Source organism: Jaculus jaculus, chromosome 1 (genome assembly GCF_020740685.1).
Source record: "Jaculus jaculus isolate mJacJac1 chromosome 1, mJacJac1.mat.Y.cur, whole genome shotgun sequence".
Lineage (NCBI taxonomy): Eukaryota > Metazoa > Chordata > Mammalia > Rodentia > Dipodidae > Jaculus > Jaculus jaculus.
Genome location: NC_059102.1, coordinates 223138031 through 223156500, shown reverse-complemented (window position 1 = coordinate 223156500; position 18470 = coordinate 223138031). Strand labels below are relative to the sequence as shown.

General features: G+C 47.0%; 1 protein-coding gene across 3 annotated transcripts in view; it reads left to right on the top strand.

The window, feature by feature from the left end:
• The first annotated feature begins 1245 nt into the window (after positions 1-1245).
• The window catches only part of Slc25a42 (solute carrier family 25 member 42), a 34068-nt gene continuing 16843 nt past the window's right edge, over positions 1246-18470 (top strand). For all 3 annotated transcript variants that reach the window (XM_045141975.1, XM_004666000.2, XM_045141976.1), the window contains exon 1: positions 1246-1309. The gene's annotated coding sequence lies outside the window, so the exon portion shown is untranslated. The remainder of the gene's footprint in view (positions 1310-18470) is intronic.

Genomic DNA, 18470 nt, shown 5'->3' with positions numbered 1-18470 from the left:
GGTGGTGGGTATCCTTACATTATAGACATCTGTAAAAGGACCGACGACACTCACTTCACAGTGTGTCTGGGTCTCACAGACAGGACCTGGTGACATTGACTTGGTGGTCAAATACTTCCAATAGAAAATTAAGAAAAGAGAGCGCTGGAAACTTGGGGCCTCCAGCATGCTAGACAAGCTCTCAACCGTTGAGCTACACCCGCAGTCCATTGTTTTGTTTTCCAACTGGGGGAATTTAGTCTCATAATCGCTTTACCCAAAGTTCAGCAGATTGAGTAACCCAGGTCACTAGGTCCTCCTGACACTGCCTTACTTTTTCAAATAGCAGGCTGCTTGGGGGAATTCATGTCCAGATTGGACAACTAAAGCGTGACCCTGGGAAACAGCTTGACATCTCTGTGGCCCTTCTTTCACTGCGATCCCTCTAACCTGAAAGGACTGTGATTAAAATTCACTTGATTCACATAAAACGCAGGGGCATCACTGAATTTTATGAAAAGAGAAAGCTTGAACCTAGAGACGTCAGACACTTAGAAAACCACATAGCGTGTGACTAAGATTCTACGCGATTTCCTCTCTTAACATCAGTCCGCGCTGCAGAGGGTGTCTGAGTGACCTCGCGCGAGTTTCTGGCCTCTGTCATTTGCTGGGTACTAAGGGAGGAAGGGCCTGGGAAATTTACCAACAGCCTTTCAAGTGCTAAGATTCAAGCTCAGGACAGAGGGCAGACTCTAGCCAGAGCTTCCAGAGCCGGTGCAGGGCGTCCAAGGCCACTTGCCGCGACCCGCTAGCGGCCACCCTGCACCTTGCGGCCCGGAGGGGCGCACCGCCCACGGCGGCTGCAGTTAGCTGCTTGACCAGCCTATCTCCATCTTCACAGCCAATTATCGCCACCTTCCAGGCTACTCCCTTCGTTCCTCTAACCTCAGCCCCGCCTAGCGCGCCAGTTTCCTCGGAGCTCCGCCCTTTCTCCTTACTGATTAGCTGATAGCGCTGTCCATTTTCTGCCCGTTCTCCAATCCTAGCACGTCTCCAGACTCTGCCTCCGCAGACCTTTCAGCCGGAGGGAACATTCGCACGATCCAGAGGGCCTCTCCCAGTAGCCCCGCCTTCCCCACTCACCGATTGGTTTTAGTGAATGCCCTTTTGCTTCACGTTTGCCAATAAGTGCTGTGCCCACCACCGATTGGTCAGGACGCCGCCAATCGTGGTGCGGAGCGGACCCCGCCCAGGCGCGCTCTAGGGGAGCGCGAGGCGGGGCTGAGGCGGCTGTGGCGGCTGTGGCGGCAGCGGCGACGCGTCCTGGCAGGTGAGTGCGACGTGAAGGGCGCGGGGCTACGCGGGCGGCAGACACGGTGCAGAACAGGCCGAGCAGAAGCGCGGCGCGGGGTCTTGTCGCGGGCCGCAGGTCGTGACATCTGCGTCGCGCGCGCAGAGAGGGTCAAGACTCCCCCCCGCCACGACATACACACGGTGCGTGTCGCGATCCCTGGGATCCCCACCTCCAGGCCGGGGCCGTTCTGCCCACCCCACACTTCTCACCCGGGTCGTCCCCCGCCGGGTGTCATCTCCGCGCCTGGCATTATGACCCAGCGGTGACATCCCGACCCACGGTGGCCCGGCAGGTGACCCTCATCCTGACCCCTCGCTGACCTTCCTCACGTTCCCGCTCCGTGTACCCTTTCAGGCACTTTGCGCTGGTAACACGTGCATTTGTGTCCTTTCTGTCCCCTGACTCAGTGTGAGGATCCATCCCTATACCCTCAAACCAGAGCTCATCCAACTTTCCTCTTGTAGTTTTAACAGGGCTTTTGACTTATTTTTGTTCTGTTATGATTTTATTGTATTGGGGGGGGTTGTTTACTCTTTTTGGTTTTGCTGAGATAGAGTCTTGCTCTTTAGCCTAGGCTGGCCTTGAACTCATGTTGACAGTGATGATAGTTATTAACACAGCCCAATCTGACGCTACACACCTGACATCCAAGCTCTTGAGACTGTGGCAGGGAATTCAAGGCCAGCTTAGGCTACATAGGGAGTTTGAGGCTATCCTTGGCTACATAAGGGAGGTACAGGCCAGCCTGGGCTACATAAGACCCTGTCTGAAAACTTCAAAAACAAAGCCAGACATGGTGGCTCACACCCGTCATCCCAGCATTCCAGAGGTGGATACAGTAGGATGAAAAATCCAAGGCCAAAGCTGGTGTGATGTTGCACACCTTTAATTCCAGCACTTGGGAGGCAGAGGTAGGAGGATCACCATGAGTTCAAGGCCACCCTGAGACTACATAGTGAATTCCAGGTCAGCTTGGGCTAGAGCAAGACCCTACCTCAAAAAAAAAAAAAAAAAAAGTTCAAGCCATCCTGGGCTACATGAGACGTTGTCTCAAAAAAAAAAAAAAAAATCTGCACCCCCTAGACACAAAATGGCCTGGATATCCATGACCTCACAGTGCCTACCTACACAAGACCATCTTAATAGGAGGAAAAGATCATGACATCAAAATAAAAGAGAGGCTGATTGAGAGGGGAAGGGGATATGATGGAGAATGGAGTTTCAAAGGGCAAAGTGGGGGGAGAGAAGGCATTACCATGGGATATTGCTTACAATCATGGAAGTTGTTTAAAATTTTTTGAAAAGAAAATAATCTAAATTAGGGAATGGGGATGTGTCCCAGTTAGAATGCTTGCCTAGCATACACTAAGCCCTGAATTGGATCCCCACAAACATAAAGCAGAGGCATGGTGGCACTGCACCTGGTATCCCCAGCACTTAGGAGGTGGTGTCAGGAGGATCAGAAGTTCACGGTCAAACTTGGCTACATACTGAGTCTGAAGCCCACCTGGAGAAGACCCTATCTTAAAGACACTTTTAAGAAAAGCCAAGCATGGTGCCCCACGCCTTTAATCCCAGCTCTTGAGAGGCAGAGGGAGGATCGCCATCAGTTCAAGGCCACCCTGAGACTACAGAGTGAATTCCAGGTTTCCATGTCAGCGTGGGCTAGAGCAAGACCCTACCTTGAAAAAAAAAGGACTGGGCTGGGCTGGGCTGGAGCAATGGCTCTGTGGTGAAGGCACTTGCCTGCAAAATCACACGGTGGGTACATGCATCTGAACTTCCTTTGCAGTGGCTGGAAGCCCTTGGTGTACCCATTCTCTATCTGCCTCTTTCTCTCATATAATAAATAAAATATTTTTAAAACACAGTGCTTAACACCATAAAGTAATTAGAGTGATTCTCATTTTACCAGTAACCCAAAGCCACTGTCATAACATCGGCCAGCTGATCCCCCTGAGCCTTGACCCTGCTGTTCACTGGTGTTTATCTCCCAGGATCCCTCACTGCACCCCACCCCTAGGTATTTCTCCTGAGTCGTGACTTTGGCTGGATCCGGAAAAGCTTAGCTGGAAGGGACAGCCCATGGATGGCTGCTCCAGCATGTGTCTGCAAGCCCAGGGGCAGGGTGGGGGCGGGCTGAACATCTGGAGCTCTGCTGACCAGGGTGCAGTGGAAGGCTTCCCACTGAATTGCCTTTGCTCCTAGCACTGCTAAACAGTGAGGAAATACTTCTCTAGGCCACAGAGGTAATGTTTCAGTTGCTTAAAGCCACAGTACCAGAGTAGGAGTGCTTGTGCTGCTGAAATGGGGATTCTTCCAGAACTTTTCAAGTTCCCTGGGTAATTTGCATGTGTGCAGCATGGTGGGCTATCTGTGGCTTTGTTGAAAAGCAGTAACAGTGCCATTTCCAGTAAGACTGCTACCCTTGTCTGCCTCTCTCTACACAGAGGATGGTGCCAGAATGTTCCTCACAGTGGTGTTACTTTAATCTTCTGTGGAAACTAGCCACAGGGACTTTCCAACTTCAAAAGAGCTCCTTTAATTCATATATGGGAACAAAACCTATAGAAATAAAAGAATAAAAAATATATGGAGAGCTGGGTGTGGTGGCACACGCCAATAATCCCAGCACTTGGGAGGCAGAGGTAGGAGGATTGATGTGAATTCAAGGCCAGCCTGAGCCTACATAGTGTGTTCCAGGTCACCCTGGGCTAGAGAGAGACCCTACCTGAAAAAACAAACAAACAAACATACATACATACTATACACACATACATACACACACATACATACATACATACATACATACATACATACATATATATATGCCAAGTGTGGTGGCACAAGCCTTTCTCAGCATTCCAGAAGCTGAGATAGGAGGATTGCCATGAGTTTAAGCCCAGCCTGGGGTTACATAATGAGTTCTAGGTCAGCTTGGCCCAGAGTGAGACCCTGCCTGGAAAAAACAAACCAAGGGCTGGAGAGATGGCTTAGCGGTTAAGCGCTTGCCTGTGAAGCCTAAGGACCCCGTTTCAAGGCTCGGTTCCCCAGGTCCCATGTTAGCCAGATGCACAAGGGGGCGCACGCGTCTGGAGTTCGTTTGCAGAGGCTGGAAGCCCTGGCGTGCCCATTCCCTCTCTCCCCCTCTATCTGTCTTTCTCTCTGTGTCTGTCGCTCTCAAATAAATAAATAATAAAAAAAAAAAAAACCAAAACAAACAAAAAAAAAACATATGGATTGTGTGGGTGCAGCCCATTGGTAGAACACTTGCTTAGGTACATATGTTTGGCTATGTGTGTTAACATGCATGTTATGCATTTCTGAATATTATATGCACTTTTGTTTTGTTTTGTTTTTCAAGGCAGGGTCTCACTGTAGCTCAGGCTGACCTGGAATTCACAATGTATTCTCAGGGTGGCCTCAAACTCATGGCAGTCCTTCTACCTCTACTTCCAAGGGCTGGGATTAAAGGCATGGTGGCCCAGCCACTTTTTGTTTTTTTCTTGTTGTTTTGTTTTTCAAGTTAGGGTCTCACTTGTTAAATATTTTTTTGTTGTTGTTGTTAATCAAGATATGGTCTCATTCTAGCCCAGGCTGACCTGGAATTCACTGTGTAGTCTCAGAGTGGCCTCGAACTCATAGCAATCCACCTACCTCTACCTCCTGAGTGTTGGGATTAAAGACATATGCCACCACACCTGGCTATTTTTTATTTTTTAATTTATTTGAGAGAGTGAGGCATAGAGAGAGAGAATAGGTGCACCAGGGCCTCCAGCCGCTACAAACTCCAGGCACATGTGCTACCTTGTGCATTTAGTTTGCGTAGTTCCTAGGGAATCGAACCTGAATCCTTTGGCTTTGCAGGAAAGCACCTTAACTGCTAAGCTGTCTTTCCAGCCCATTTTTTTTTATTTTATTTTTATCTTTTGTTTTTTTGAGATAGGGTCTTGCTCTGGCCCAGACTGACCTGGAATTCATTATGTAATCTCAGGGTGTATTCAACTCATGGTGATCCTCTTACATCTGCCTTCCCAAGTGCTGGGATTAAAGGCATGAGCCACTATGCCCAGCTGTTTTTTTGAGATAGGGTCTATGGCCCAGGCTGGCCTGGAATTCACTGTGTCTTCTCAGGGTGGCCTCAAACTCATGGTGATCCTCCTACCTGTGCCTTTCAAGTGCTGGGATTAGAGATGTGCACCACCAAGCCGACCCTACTTTTTGCTTTTTGTATGTATACATTTTTGGCTTGGGTTTTTCTTTTTTTCAAGGTAGGGTCTTACTCTAGCCTAAGCTGACCTGGAATTCACTCTGTAGTTCCAGGCTGGCCTCAAACTCACAGTGATGATTCTTCTACCTTAGTCTCCAGAGTGCTAGGATTAAAATTGTGTGACACTGTACCTGGCCTATGTATACATTTTCATGCACATTTATAGTATGTGTGTATGGGTTTGATTCCCCAGCATCCTTGTAAAACCAGAAGTGGTGCATGCATCTGGAGTTCTCTTACAGTGGCAAAAAAGGCTTTGACACACTCATTCATTAAATGATCCATTTATTCTCTCACTGTACTTGCAAGTAAATAAATAATAATTTTTAAGTTTTGGGAAGATTGTTTAGCAGTTAAGGTGCTTGACTGTGAAGCCTAAGGACCCAGGCTTGACTCTCCAAAACCCATGTAAACCAGATGCACATGGTGGCACATGCATCTTGTGTTCCTTTGCAGTGGCTAGAGACCCTAGTGCACCCATTCTCTCCCTCTCCCTCTCTTTAAGAAAGAAATAAAAATAAAATATTTTTAAAGTATTTTTTTAGCTGGACATGGTGGTGGATGCTTTTAATCCCAGCACTCTGGAGGACAGAAGTATAACTCAGTGTGAGGCCAACCTGAGACTACATGAGTGACTTCCCCTGGGCTAGAATGAGACCCTACCTTTAAAAACAAACAAACAAACAACAACTATACACACACACACACACACACACACACACACACACACTATATACAGGGATTTACTATGTGGTCTCAGGGTGTCCTCAAACTCACCACAATCATCCTACCTCAGCCTCCCAAGTGCTGGGATTAAAGGCATGTGCCACCATGCCTGCTTAAAGCAAAGGGCTGGGGAGATGGCTCAGCAGTTACCAGGTTTAGTTTCTCAGTACCCACATAAAGCCAGATGCATACAATGGCACATGCATTTGGAATTCATCTGCAGTGGCAAGATGTACTGGCATGCCCTCTGCCTCCGCCCCCCCCCATCTCAGCAAATAAATAAATAAATATATTAGAAAAAGAACAAAAGAAAAATTAAGTTTTTAACAATGTAATTGATCTAGTTTTTTTTTTTATTTTATAAAGGGAATTTATTGGATTAGCTTACAGTAGTCCAATAGCAGTTGCAGGCCTGAGAATCACCGAACCTGGTAGCTGCTCAGTCAGATCTAGTTTTTATAAATCAGTACAAGGTGATGTGTGCCTGTGATCTTAGCTCCTGGGAGGCTGAGGCTGAAGGATATTGATTTCAAGGCCAAGCAAGACCTTATCTCAAAAACAAAACAAAATAGAGCTGGAGAGATGGCTTAGTGGTTATGGCACTTGGCTGCAAAGCCAAAGGACCCAGGTTCAATTTCCCCAGGACCCACGTAAGCCAGATGCACAGGTGGCACATGCATGTGGAGTTTGTTTGCAGTGGCTGGAGGCCCTGGTGTGCCCATTTTCTCTGTTTCTCTCAAGTAAATAGGTTAAAAAAAAAAGTTAAAACAAAGGCTGGGGAGATGGCTCAGTGGTTAAAGGCACTTGTTTGCAAAACCTACCAGCCCAGGTTTCATTACCCAGTACTCAAGTAAAGCCAGATACACAAGGTGGTACATATCTGGAATCCCGTTTGCAGTGGCTAGGGGCCCTGTCATGCCCATTCCTCCCCCGCCTCTTTCTCTTTCAAATAAATAAGTATTGGAAAAAAAAAAATTAGCTGGGCATAGTGGCTGAGGAAATAGGCTGGTCCCAAACTCCCTTTATAGCTGAGAATAATCTTGAACTCCAGATCCTCTTGCCTCTAGCTCCACCTCCTGAGAGCTGGGGTGACAGGCGTGTGCCACCAAGACTGGTTTATGCATTACTAGATATGTAGCCCAGGGCTTCATGTATGACAAGCATGCACTCTACCCACCGGGCCCAGTCCCAGCAGTGATGGCTGCTAAGCTGTTGCCTATATTGTGTTGTTACAGCTCCGCTGCAGTGGACAGATTTCCATGAGGGCAGGCAGCATGAGTGTGGCTGGCTGGGTGGGCCCCAGCTGTGCAGATGCTTCACAGGCCCCCTGTCTTCATGCTGGATGAAATTGTCTGGACTTCCTAAGAGTGGCTGGGTCAAAGAGTATATCCCTGTGCAGCTGGTTTATGTGGGTACTGGGGAATCGAACCTGGGTCCTTAGGCTTTGCAGGCAAGCACCTTAATGGCTAAGCCATCTCTCCAGCCCCCAACAATTATTTTTTGTTTATTTATTTATTTATTTGAAAGTGACAGAGAAAGAAAGAGGCAAGGAGAGAGAGAGAGAGAATTGGCACGCCAGGGCCTCCAGCCACTGCAAACGAACTCCAGATATGTGCGCCCCCTTGTACATATGGCTTACGTGGGTCCTGGAGAATTGAGCCTCAAACCTGGGTCCTTAGGCTTCACAGGCAAGCGCTTAAGCACTAAGCCATCTCTGCAGGCCAACAACTTTTTTAAAGTTCATATTGTTTAAGTTTTAGAACAGCCTGGACTATATAGTGAGACTCTGCTAGAGACAGGATGAATCTCAAGTGTGGGAAAAGAAAGAAGGTAGTAGAAGAATAAAGTTAACGCCCATTCAAGAAGTGGAACATTGTCCCCTGTTGACCTTCCCTAGTCACTATGCTATTTTTACAGTAGGCTTGTTGACATGTGTTTTCTCACTGGACTACCTTTTGCTGAGACTGTCTGGTGTAGAGTACTCAGATTTTAGGGCTTTGTCCTGTAGAGAGAACAGGTGGAGGAGAGGAGAGACCATACTCACATACCTTTTCTTTTTTCTTTTTTCTTTTTTTTTTTTTTTTTTTGAGGTATGATCTCTCACTAGCTCAGGCAGACCTGGAATTCACTATGTAGTCTCAGGGTGGCCTCAAACTCATGGTGATCCTCCCACCACTGCCTCCCAAGTGCTGGGATTAAAGGCCTGTGCCACTATGCCCAGCTACCTTTTCTTTATTTGAATATTTTATTTATTTGAGGGGACTGGGGAAATGGCTTAGCGGTTACTGCATTTTCCTGCAAAGCCTAAGAACCTGGGTTCAATTCCCCAGGACCCACGTAAGCCAGATGCACAAGGGGACACATGTGTCTGGAGTTTGTATGCAGTGGCTAGAGGCCCTGGCATGCCCGTTCTTTCTTTCTCTCTGTCTCTTTCTCTCTCATAAATAAATAAATAAAATTTAAAAATTATTTATTTGAGAGAGAGGAAGAGGCAGATAGAGAGAATGAGAACACCAAGCCCTCTAGCTGTTGTAAATGAACTCCAGAAGCATGCGCCACCTTATGCATCTGGCTTATGTGGGTCCTGGGGAATTAAACTTGGGTCCTTTGACTTTGCAAGCAAGTGTCTTAACAGCTGAGCCATCTCACCAGCCCTCACATACCTTTTCTTCTTTAAAAAAAATTATTTTATTTTTTGAGAGAGAGAAAGAGGCAGATTGGGCTGGAGAGATGACCTAGCGATTAAGCGCTTGCCTGTGAAGCCTAAGGACTCCAGTTCGAGGCTTGATTCCCCAGGACCCATGTTAGCCAGATGCACAAGGGGGCGTATGCATCTAGAGTTTGTTTGCAGTTGGCTGAAAGCCCTGGCACTCCCATTCTCTATCTATCTGCCTCTTTCTCTATCTATCTGCCTTTTTCTCTCTCTGTCTGTCGCTCTCAAATAAATTTAAATAAACAAAAAAATTTTAAAAAAGAGGCAGATAAAGAGAATGGGTGCACTAGGGCCTTCAGCCACTGCAAACAAACTACAGACACATGTGCCGTCTTGTACATCTAGCTTACATTTGTTCTGGGGAATCAAACCTGGGTCCTTTGGCTTTGCAGGCAAGTGCTCCAAACACTAAGCCATCTCTCCAGTCCCTCACATAACTTTTCTTACAGCACATTGTTGTAATGACACAAAAAAATTGTCTTATTTTATTAGTTGTTAATGCCTTAACTGTGAGCAAGTATGTTGGTATATACTAGTCACCCCAGCATTTGGGATGCTGAGGCTGGATGATTGTGAGTTTGAGGACAGCCTGAGCTACATAGCAAGGCAATAATTCAAAATTAGCAACAAAAAAATTTTTGTAGTGCCTAACTGAAGGATTATCATCTTAGTGTATGTATGTCTGGGCAAGAACATCTACTGTGTAGGATTCAGCATTTGTTTTCAGGTGCCTGTGGTGGGTCTGGGTATGTATAAAAGGTGTCTAAAGTCCAAGTGCTGTGTGTCCTTCGGAGGAGAGGACATAGAGGCACAGAAGAGAGATGGCTGCATTTGGAGTGACAGGGCCACAAGCCAAAGCCTCCCAGACTATAGGCAGCCACTAGGGCCAGGAGGTAGGCCTAGGACAGATTCTCCCTAGAGATGCCTAAAAGGGCCTGACTCTGACCACTTCCCTACAACAGAGTACCCACCGCTATCTCATGTCACCCAGTTCATGGTCATTTATTACTGGAGCCACTAGGAATGGATATGGTAGTAATGGAGACCATCCTTCCCAGTGCTGTCTGGCCTCTAGCTGGGAAGCTGACCAGAGCCTGAAGCTGCTGTTTTCTCAGGCTCTTCAAGTCGCCCTACTAGCAGAAACACTAGGCTCAGCCAGAGGGACAATGAGGCAGAAGTGTCTCGAGTTCAACTAGCTTGGGCAACAATAGAAAGAGCCTATCTCAAAAATAAACACGAACCACAAGCCAGGTATGATGGCTTATACCTGTCATCCCAGCACTCAGGACACTGAGTTAGGAGGATGGTCTTGAGTTTGAGGCCAGCCTGAGCTTCAGAGTGAGTGCCAGATCAGCCTGGGCTAGTATGGGGCCCTGCATCAAAAAGTCATTGAGAGTAAATCTAATCATTTCATGCCATGGTTTTCCAGAATTCTCATACAGACTCACCCTCAAATCCACCCATACTTAATCCTTTCTATTGCTTTTTAAATTTGTGTGCATGTGTGTGTGTACACTCCAGACTCTTGCACCTCTTTTTCCATCTGTTGTACACGGACAGAGGACAGCTTGGGAATTTAACCTAAGCTGACAGGCTTTGAAACAAGTGCCTTTAACCACTGAACCACCTTCCTAGGTATTAGTCTTTGTTTTTTGAAGACAAGGTCTCCACTTCGTAGTTAGGCTGGCCTTGAACTCTCAATTTTGTGTGTTAGCCTTCCCAGTTTTGAGATCACATCTGGCTTCTCTTGTGCCTCATAAGCTTTATTTATTTGTGTTTGTAGTAGTGGGGATGGAACCCAGGACCTCCTGAATACTAGGCATGTTCTTTATCAATAAGCTACAGTCCCAGCCCTCTTACCAGTTATTGGTTTAGTTTGGTTTTTCGAGGTAGGGTCTCACTCTAGCCCAGGCTAACCTGGAATTCACTATGTAGTTCCAGGCTGGCCTCAAACTCACTGCAATCCTCCTACCTCTGCCTCCTGAGTTCTTCGAACTCCTGATCCTCCTGCCTCCGCCTCTTCAGCAATATCCTACTGGCGTGTGCCACCACAACTGGCATCCTCCTGAGTTATTTAAGAATAAGTGTAGGCTGGGGCTCAGGAGTCCTTGTGTGCCCTTGGAAGTAACCCAGGGTAGAGCACAAGGCTGAAGGACCTGGACAAACCTGTCCCTTTGCTGCTGCAGAGAATTCTCCAGAATGGTCTCTTCACAGCCACAGGAAGGGAGGCAGGATGCCCTGCTTCTAGCATGATTGGAAGGCACAACCCATCATTAGCTGGGCTCTGTAGAACAGCTGATGGAGCTTAGAGACACTGGGGGAAGCTCTACTGTGGAGGGCCTGTGTCGGGGTCTGTCCCAGCTGTCAGCTTCCTTGTTAAAGAGAATACTTTCCATTGCTGCATTCACTTAAGAGTCACCCAGCCCAGGAAGACAATGACAGATGGGGAAGCCAAGTCACAGATGTTTGATGACACATCCAAGTCACTCTTGAGTCCCCTCTGGCTACATCAGCAGGTGAGACTTGAAGGAGGAGTGCACTCCAGCAGCCACAGGAAGACATGAGGCAGGAAGGTAGGCCTTTGAGTCACTGCTAGGCCTGGACACTGAGCATGGCCAAGCCCTTGTTTTCAGGGTTGCCAGCCTGTGTTAGGGGAGGGGCAAGAGAACAGTGGCCTGTCCCAGTGCAGCAGAGAAATCACTGAATGCTCAGAGCAGTTAGCATTGGGAAAGGTGAGGCTGGGATGAAGACTGATGGGTACAGATCTCTGCGCCAAGCTCTGTGTGGCCCAGTGACAGGGGGCCACTCTTAGTAGAGGAGGTTGAGAGCCTTGGTTTGTTTCATAGAATACCTAAGCACCGCTGGTGGCAGGTGTGGGTGGCTAAGAACAGAAAACAGTGGTGGTGGTGGTAGTGGGGGTTGTGTGTGTGCGTGTGTTATTGACACAGAACATAGGTCCTGGCCGGGCATGGTGGCATACACCTTCAATTCCAATTCCAGCACTCAGGAGACTGAAATAGGATTACTGTGAGTTCAAGACCAGCCTGAGACTACAGAGTGAGTCCCAGTTCAGCCTAGGCTAGACTGAGATCCTACCTCAAAAAAAGGTCCTTGCAAATGCTAGGCAGGCACTCTCCCAGTGAACTATACCACTTTTTACTTTTTGCTTTTTGCTTTGTTTTGTTGGAGTAGGGTCTCATTCTATCCCAGGCTGATGACCTGGAACTCACCCTGTAGTCCCAGGATGGCCTCAAACTCACAGTAATCCTCCTATTTCAGCCCCCTGAGTGCTGGTATTAAAGGCATGAGGCACCACTCCACTCTCCTTTTTCATTTTTTTTTTGTTTTTTTGTTTGTTTTGTTTTTCAAGGTAGTGTCTCGCTGTAGTCTAGGCTGACCTGGAACTCACAGCAGTCTTTCTACCTCTGCCTTCCAAGTGCTGGTATTAAAGGCATGTGCTGCCATACCTGGCTTTTTGTCTTTCTTTTTTTTTTTTTTTGTCTTTTTCTTTTTTTTGAAACAAGAGTGTTAATTTGCCCAGGCTGGTCTGGAATTTACCATGTATCTCAGACTGGCCTGAAATTTGAGATCCTCCTGCCTCAGCCTCCCTAGTGCTGGGTTGGCAGGTATGCACCAGCCACATCCAGTTGAAGGTAGTGGTTAGCCACACCACTGCCTAGATCTTTCAGAAGCCAACACTGTGAGTTTGGCTGGTCTCGAACTCACAGTGATCCTTCTACCTCTGCCCTCCTATTTTAAATATTTTATTTGCCAGGTGTTGTGGCGCATGCCTTTAATCTCGGCATTTGGGAGGCAGAGGTAGGATTGCTGTGAGTTCAAGGCCAGCCTGAGACTACTTAGTGAATTCCAGGTAAGCCTGAGCTAGAGTGAAGCCCTACCTAAAAAAAAAAAAAAGCCAGGCGTGGTAGCACACGCCTTTAATCCCAGCACTCCAGAGGCAGAGGTAGGAGGATTGCCAAGAGTTCAAGGCCACCCTGAGACTCCATAGTGAATTCCAGGTCACCCTGGGCTAGACTGAGACCCTACCTTGAAAAAGCAAAACAAACAAACAAAACAAAAAGTGTGTGTGTGTGTATATATATATACATACACACACACACATATATATATATATTTATGTATATACACATACATACATACATATATATATTTGCAAGCAGAGAGATATAGACACACATACACAACGGGAGGGGCAGGTGTACACACCAGAGTTGGCCAGAATGGTGCCTACAGAACAAGTGAGAAAAGGAGGAGCTGTCTGCCTGCAGGGCCACCAGTCACAGTTAGCAAGGTGCAGCCGTGGTGTCACATGTAACCAGGAGCCTTTGGCCAAAGGCGATGTCTATTAACTGGAAAAGAAAACAGCCCTTATCAGTGGCAGACAAGGTGGTAATTGGCTTCTGATGATGGCAATGATGAGATCCATTACTTGCTGCTTGTCAACCCTGTTCACAAGGCAAGGGCCCCTGAGCTGTGCAAATACCTCCTGTGTCCTGCAAGATGGAGTTGGCTCACACAGGGGCACAGGTAGGGATCTGTGCCTGTGTAGTGCGTGCATGCATGTTCAGACAGGCAGAGCACACAGCTGCTCCAGCAGTAGCTTGCAGGGTGCTTGGTAACCCTGAGCTCAGGAGCATCCAATTCAGAATGAGAAGTTGCAGTCTCCTTGCAGGAAGCGAGCTTGCTGGGAGGCAGAGGGGGTTTCTCACTGCTGGCACCAGTGGTTGCCTGAGATCTGACATCCCAGATTTGGGCACTGTGGATGCTTTTGTTTTTGTTCATAGTGCTGGGATGGGATGGAATCCAAGACCCCAACCATGAAGTCTTTTAAGCCATAATTGCACTCTTGCTTTTCTACCTGCCTTGCTTTGGTTTTGAAAGAAAGATGGCCAGAACAGAAATAGCATGAGAAAAGATGGAGCTTTACAATAGGGGTAGTCTGCAAATGCCACCCCATGGCCTGCTGAGGGCCCTCTGCACCCTGCTTCCAGTCACCTCTTGGGGGACCTGGCACTTGAATCATAAGTCTGGCCCCGCCAATGGCAGTTATTTGAGAAGGGCTCAGATGTCAGATGTCTAATGAACATTTGGGCTGTGGTAGTTTGAAATGTCGGTACCCCTTAGACTTGGGGTTTTTCTTATTATTGTTTGTTTGTTTTTCAAGGTAGGGTCTCACTCTAGCCCAAGCTGACCTGGAATTCATTATGAAGTCTCAGGGTGATCTTGAAGTCACAATGATCCTCCTACCTCTGCCTCCCTAGTGCTGGAATTAAAGGCATGTACCACCACACCTAGCTGTTTTTATTTTTATTTATTGGTCTGTCTTTCTTTTTCTTTCTTTCTTTCTTTCTCTCTCTCTCGCTCGCTCGCTCTCTCTCTCTCTTTCTCTCTCTCTCTCTTTCTTCCTTCCTCCCTTCCTCCCTCCTTCCCTCCCCTTCTCTCTCTCTCTTTCTTTCTTTCTTTCTTTTTTGAGGTAGAGTCTCACTCTAGCATAGACTGACCTGGAATTATTCCTATGTAGTCTCAGGGAGGCCTTGAATTTATGGCGATCCTCCTACCTCTGCCTCCCAAGTGCTGGGATTAAAGGCATGCGCCACCATGCCCGGCTTATTTTTATTTTATTTATGAGAGAGAGAGAGAGAGAGAGGGAGGGAGAGAGAATTGGGATGCCAGGGCCTTGAGCTGCTGCAAACAAACTCTAGAAGCATACACCACCTTGTGTATCTGGCTGGAGAATTGAACCTGGGTCCTTAGGCTTAGCAGGCAAGCACCTTAACCATCTCTGCAGCACTTTTTTGTTGTGTTTTTTTGTTGTGTTTTTTTAGTTTTGTTTTTCGAGGTAGGGTCTCACTGTAGCTCAGATTGACCTGGAATTCACTATGTATTCTCAGGCTGGCCTCAAAACTCATGGTGATTAAAGGCATGCGCCACCATGCCTGGCTTCAAGCATTTTTTTTTTCTGGGTTTTTGTTTTTTGGTTTTTTGTTCTTTTGTTTTTTGAGGTAGGGTCTCACCCTAGCCCAGGCTGACCTGAATTCACTATGGAGTCTCACGGTGCCCTCAAACTCATGACAATCCTCCTACCTCTCCTACCTCTACCTCTACCTCTACCTCTACCTCTACCTCTACCTCTACCTCCCAAGTGCTGGGATTAAGGGTATGCACCACCACGCCCGGCCTTTTTATGGTTTTGCTGTTGTTTCGTTTTTGTTGTTGTTGTTTGTTTGTTTTACTTATTTATTTGAGAGAAAGGAAGGGGAAAAAGAGAGAATGGGCACACCATGGCCTCTAGCCACTGCAAACAAACTAGATGCATGTGCCACCTTGTGCATGTGGCTTACATGGGTACTAGGGAATCAAACCTGGGTCCTTAGGCTTTGCAGGCATGTGCCTTAATCACTAAGCCATCTCTTACAGACCTTTAAAAAAAAACTTTATTTACTTATTTGAGAGAGAGAGGAAGAGGCAGAGAGTGAGAGAATGGGTGCTCCAGGGTCTCCAGCCACTGCAAATGACCTCTAGACGCATGTACCCTCTTGTGCATCTGGCTTATGTGGGCCCTGGGGTATTGAACCAGGGTCCTTAGGCCTCACAGGCAAAAGCCTTAGCCACTAAGCTATTTCCCCAGCACCCCCTTTAAAAAATTTTTGTTGACAACTTCCATAATTAATTATAGATAGTAAACTATGATAATTCCCTCCCCCCACTTTCCCCTTCACAACTCCACTCTCCATCATAACCTCCCCTTCAATTAGTCTCACTTATTATTATTATTTAATTTTAATTTATTTATTTGAGAGAGAGAGAAAGGAGGAGAGACAGGAAAAAAAAAAAAAAAGAATGAGTACACAAATGAACTCCAGACACATGTGCCACCATATGTATCTGGCTTATGTGGGTACTAGGGAATTAAACCTAGGTCTTTTGGCTTTGTAGGCAAGCGCCTTAACTGCTAAGCCATCTCTCCAACCCTCACTTATTATTTTGATGTCATCATCTTTTCCTCTTACTATGATTGTCTTGTGTAGGTAGTGCCAGGCATTGCAAAGTCATGGGTTCAAGCCAACCTGGGATATAAAGACTCTCTCTCTCCTTTTTTTTTTTCCTAAAAAAAAAAAGGGGGGGTTGCTGGAGAGAGGGCTTAGCAGTTAAGTACTTGCCTGTGAAACCTGAGGACTCTGGTTCGAGGCCCGATTCCCTAGGACCCACGTTAGCCAGGTGCACAAGGGGGCGCACATGTCTAGAGTTTGTTTGCAGTGGCTGGAGGCCTGGCGCGCCCGTTCTTTCTCTCTCTCTGCCTCTCTGTCTCTTTCTGTCACTGTCAAATAAATAAAATAAAACATTTAAAAGATGGACAGAAGATACATCTATTCCTATAAATGAATTTTACTACATACAAGTTTATCGTTTCTATTATAGAGTTGGAGTGTCACCTCTCACTAAAGCAAGCTGCCCCCAAATCCCAGAACACAGGTGTGGCAAAATGGCCACTTAACAGTGGCCCTTACCTGACCATATCTTAACCAAGAAGTCGAGGTCCCATCACTGGAAGAAGTCCTGTGCTGCTGGAGCCCTCAGGGATGATATGGCAGCACCTCCAAACTTGGTGTCTTCCACAAACCTATAAACCCCAGACTCACTATGGGGAACATATACATGCCCAGCACAAGGGGTTAAATGAACATGGAGAGGCATCTACTGGACACAGCAGTGTTATCTGGACTGCCAAGGTCATGAACAGCAGAGACCGAGGGTACAGGAGGTATTACAGGACCAGGGAAGATGGAAGAGGGCGCACATGACTGCTAAATGCTTAGCAGCATGGGTTCTGAATTCGGAAGGATGATTGTAGGGAGTAACTAGCAAAACCCAAACAAAGCCTAGGCTCTGTTGATAACAATGGAATGGTAATACTGTGGGCCACAGGCTGTTACCCATAAGCTTAGGTCTAGGGTCCTTTCCCCAGACTGAAAAATCCATGAATACTCAAGTCCCTTCTCTCCCATGATGCAGTATTTGCCTGATCCCCCACATATCCCCTGTAGGCCTTGTCACCTCTGTGTGACTTAGAATGACACACAGTGCAAAGTATGAAGCAGCTGCTATGCTGTATTGTTTAGAGGATAAGGGTGGAGGAAGGTCTGACATGTTTTATACAGATGCTTTGGTTGGGCATCGTGCCTGCTAGGCAGGTGTTCTACCTGTGCTGTGCCACATACAGTCTCTGCTTATCAAGTCACCATGGGCTGTTGTCCACTTGACCTGATTTGCTGCTGCCTGGAAACCAGAGCGTCATAAATGTGGAGGAGCATTCCATGGGAGGCCTCATGTGGACTGTGGGTGAAGGTGGTATGGCCAGGTGCCAACCATTTCCCACCCCTCCTACCTTGCTGTCCTGGCAGTATCTCCACAACAGGCTTCTGCCAACCCCACTGCACCTGCTGGGTCCCTCCAGTTTCTTTGTCCTTATATGTGATTTTTTTTTTTTTTTTTTTTTTTTTTGCGCATGGGTGTGGTGCCTCTTACACTCACCTGTGGTGGGAGGTCCTTACCTACAGTGGCCAGAGCTGAGCATAGGGTCCTGCTCCATCACTGTCTGGTCTTTGCTTTGAGCCAGAGTCTCTTCACTGATTCTTAACTTTTTTTTTTTTGGTTTTTAAAGGTAGGATTTCACTCTAGTCCAGGGTGACTTGGAATTCACTATGTAGGCTCAGGGTGGCCTCAAAGTCTCGGTGATCCTCATACCTCTACCTCCCGAGTGCTGGGATTACAGGCGTGTGCCACAACGCCCAGCATCTTCACTGATTCTTAAGTCGCTTCCTCTGTGGGTCTGGGGTTACTGGCATGGGCCATGCCCAGCTGTTTAAATAGAAATTGAATTGTTATGGCATCAGGTCCTCATGCTTGCACAGGAAGTATACTTAACCACTAAGCCATTTCTCTAGCCCTTTTGTTGTTGTTGTTGTTTTGGAGATAGGATCTCACTGTGCAGCCCAGACTGGCCTTAAACTTAAGATGCTTGTTTCTACCTTCTGAGTTCTGTGGTTACTGGTATGTGCCACCATACCTGGATCATTTTTGTTTATTTGACAATATTAGATTAAACCCAGGGTCTTGGGCTGCAGAGATGGCTTAGCAGTTAAACGCTTGCCTATGAAGCCTAAGGACCCCCGTTTGAGGCTCCGTTCCCCAGAACCCACGTTAGCAAGATGCACAAGGGGGCGCATGTATCTGGAGTTCATTTGCAGTGGCTGGAGGTCCTGGCGCACCCATTCTCTCTCTGTGTCTCCCCCTCTTTCTCTCTCTGTTACTCTCAAATGAATAAATAAATAAAAATAAACAAAAATTAAAATAAACCCAGGGTCTTACACACACTAGGCCAATGCTCCACCACTGAGCTGCATTGT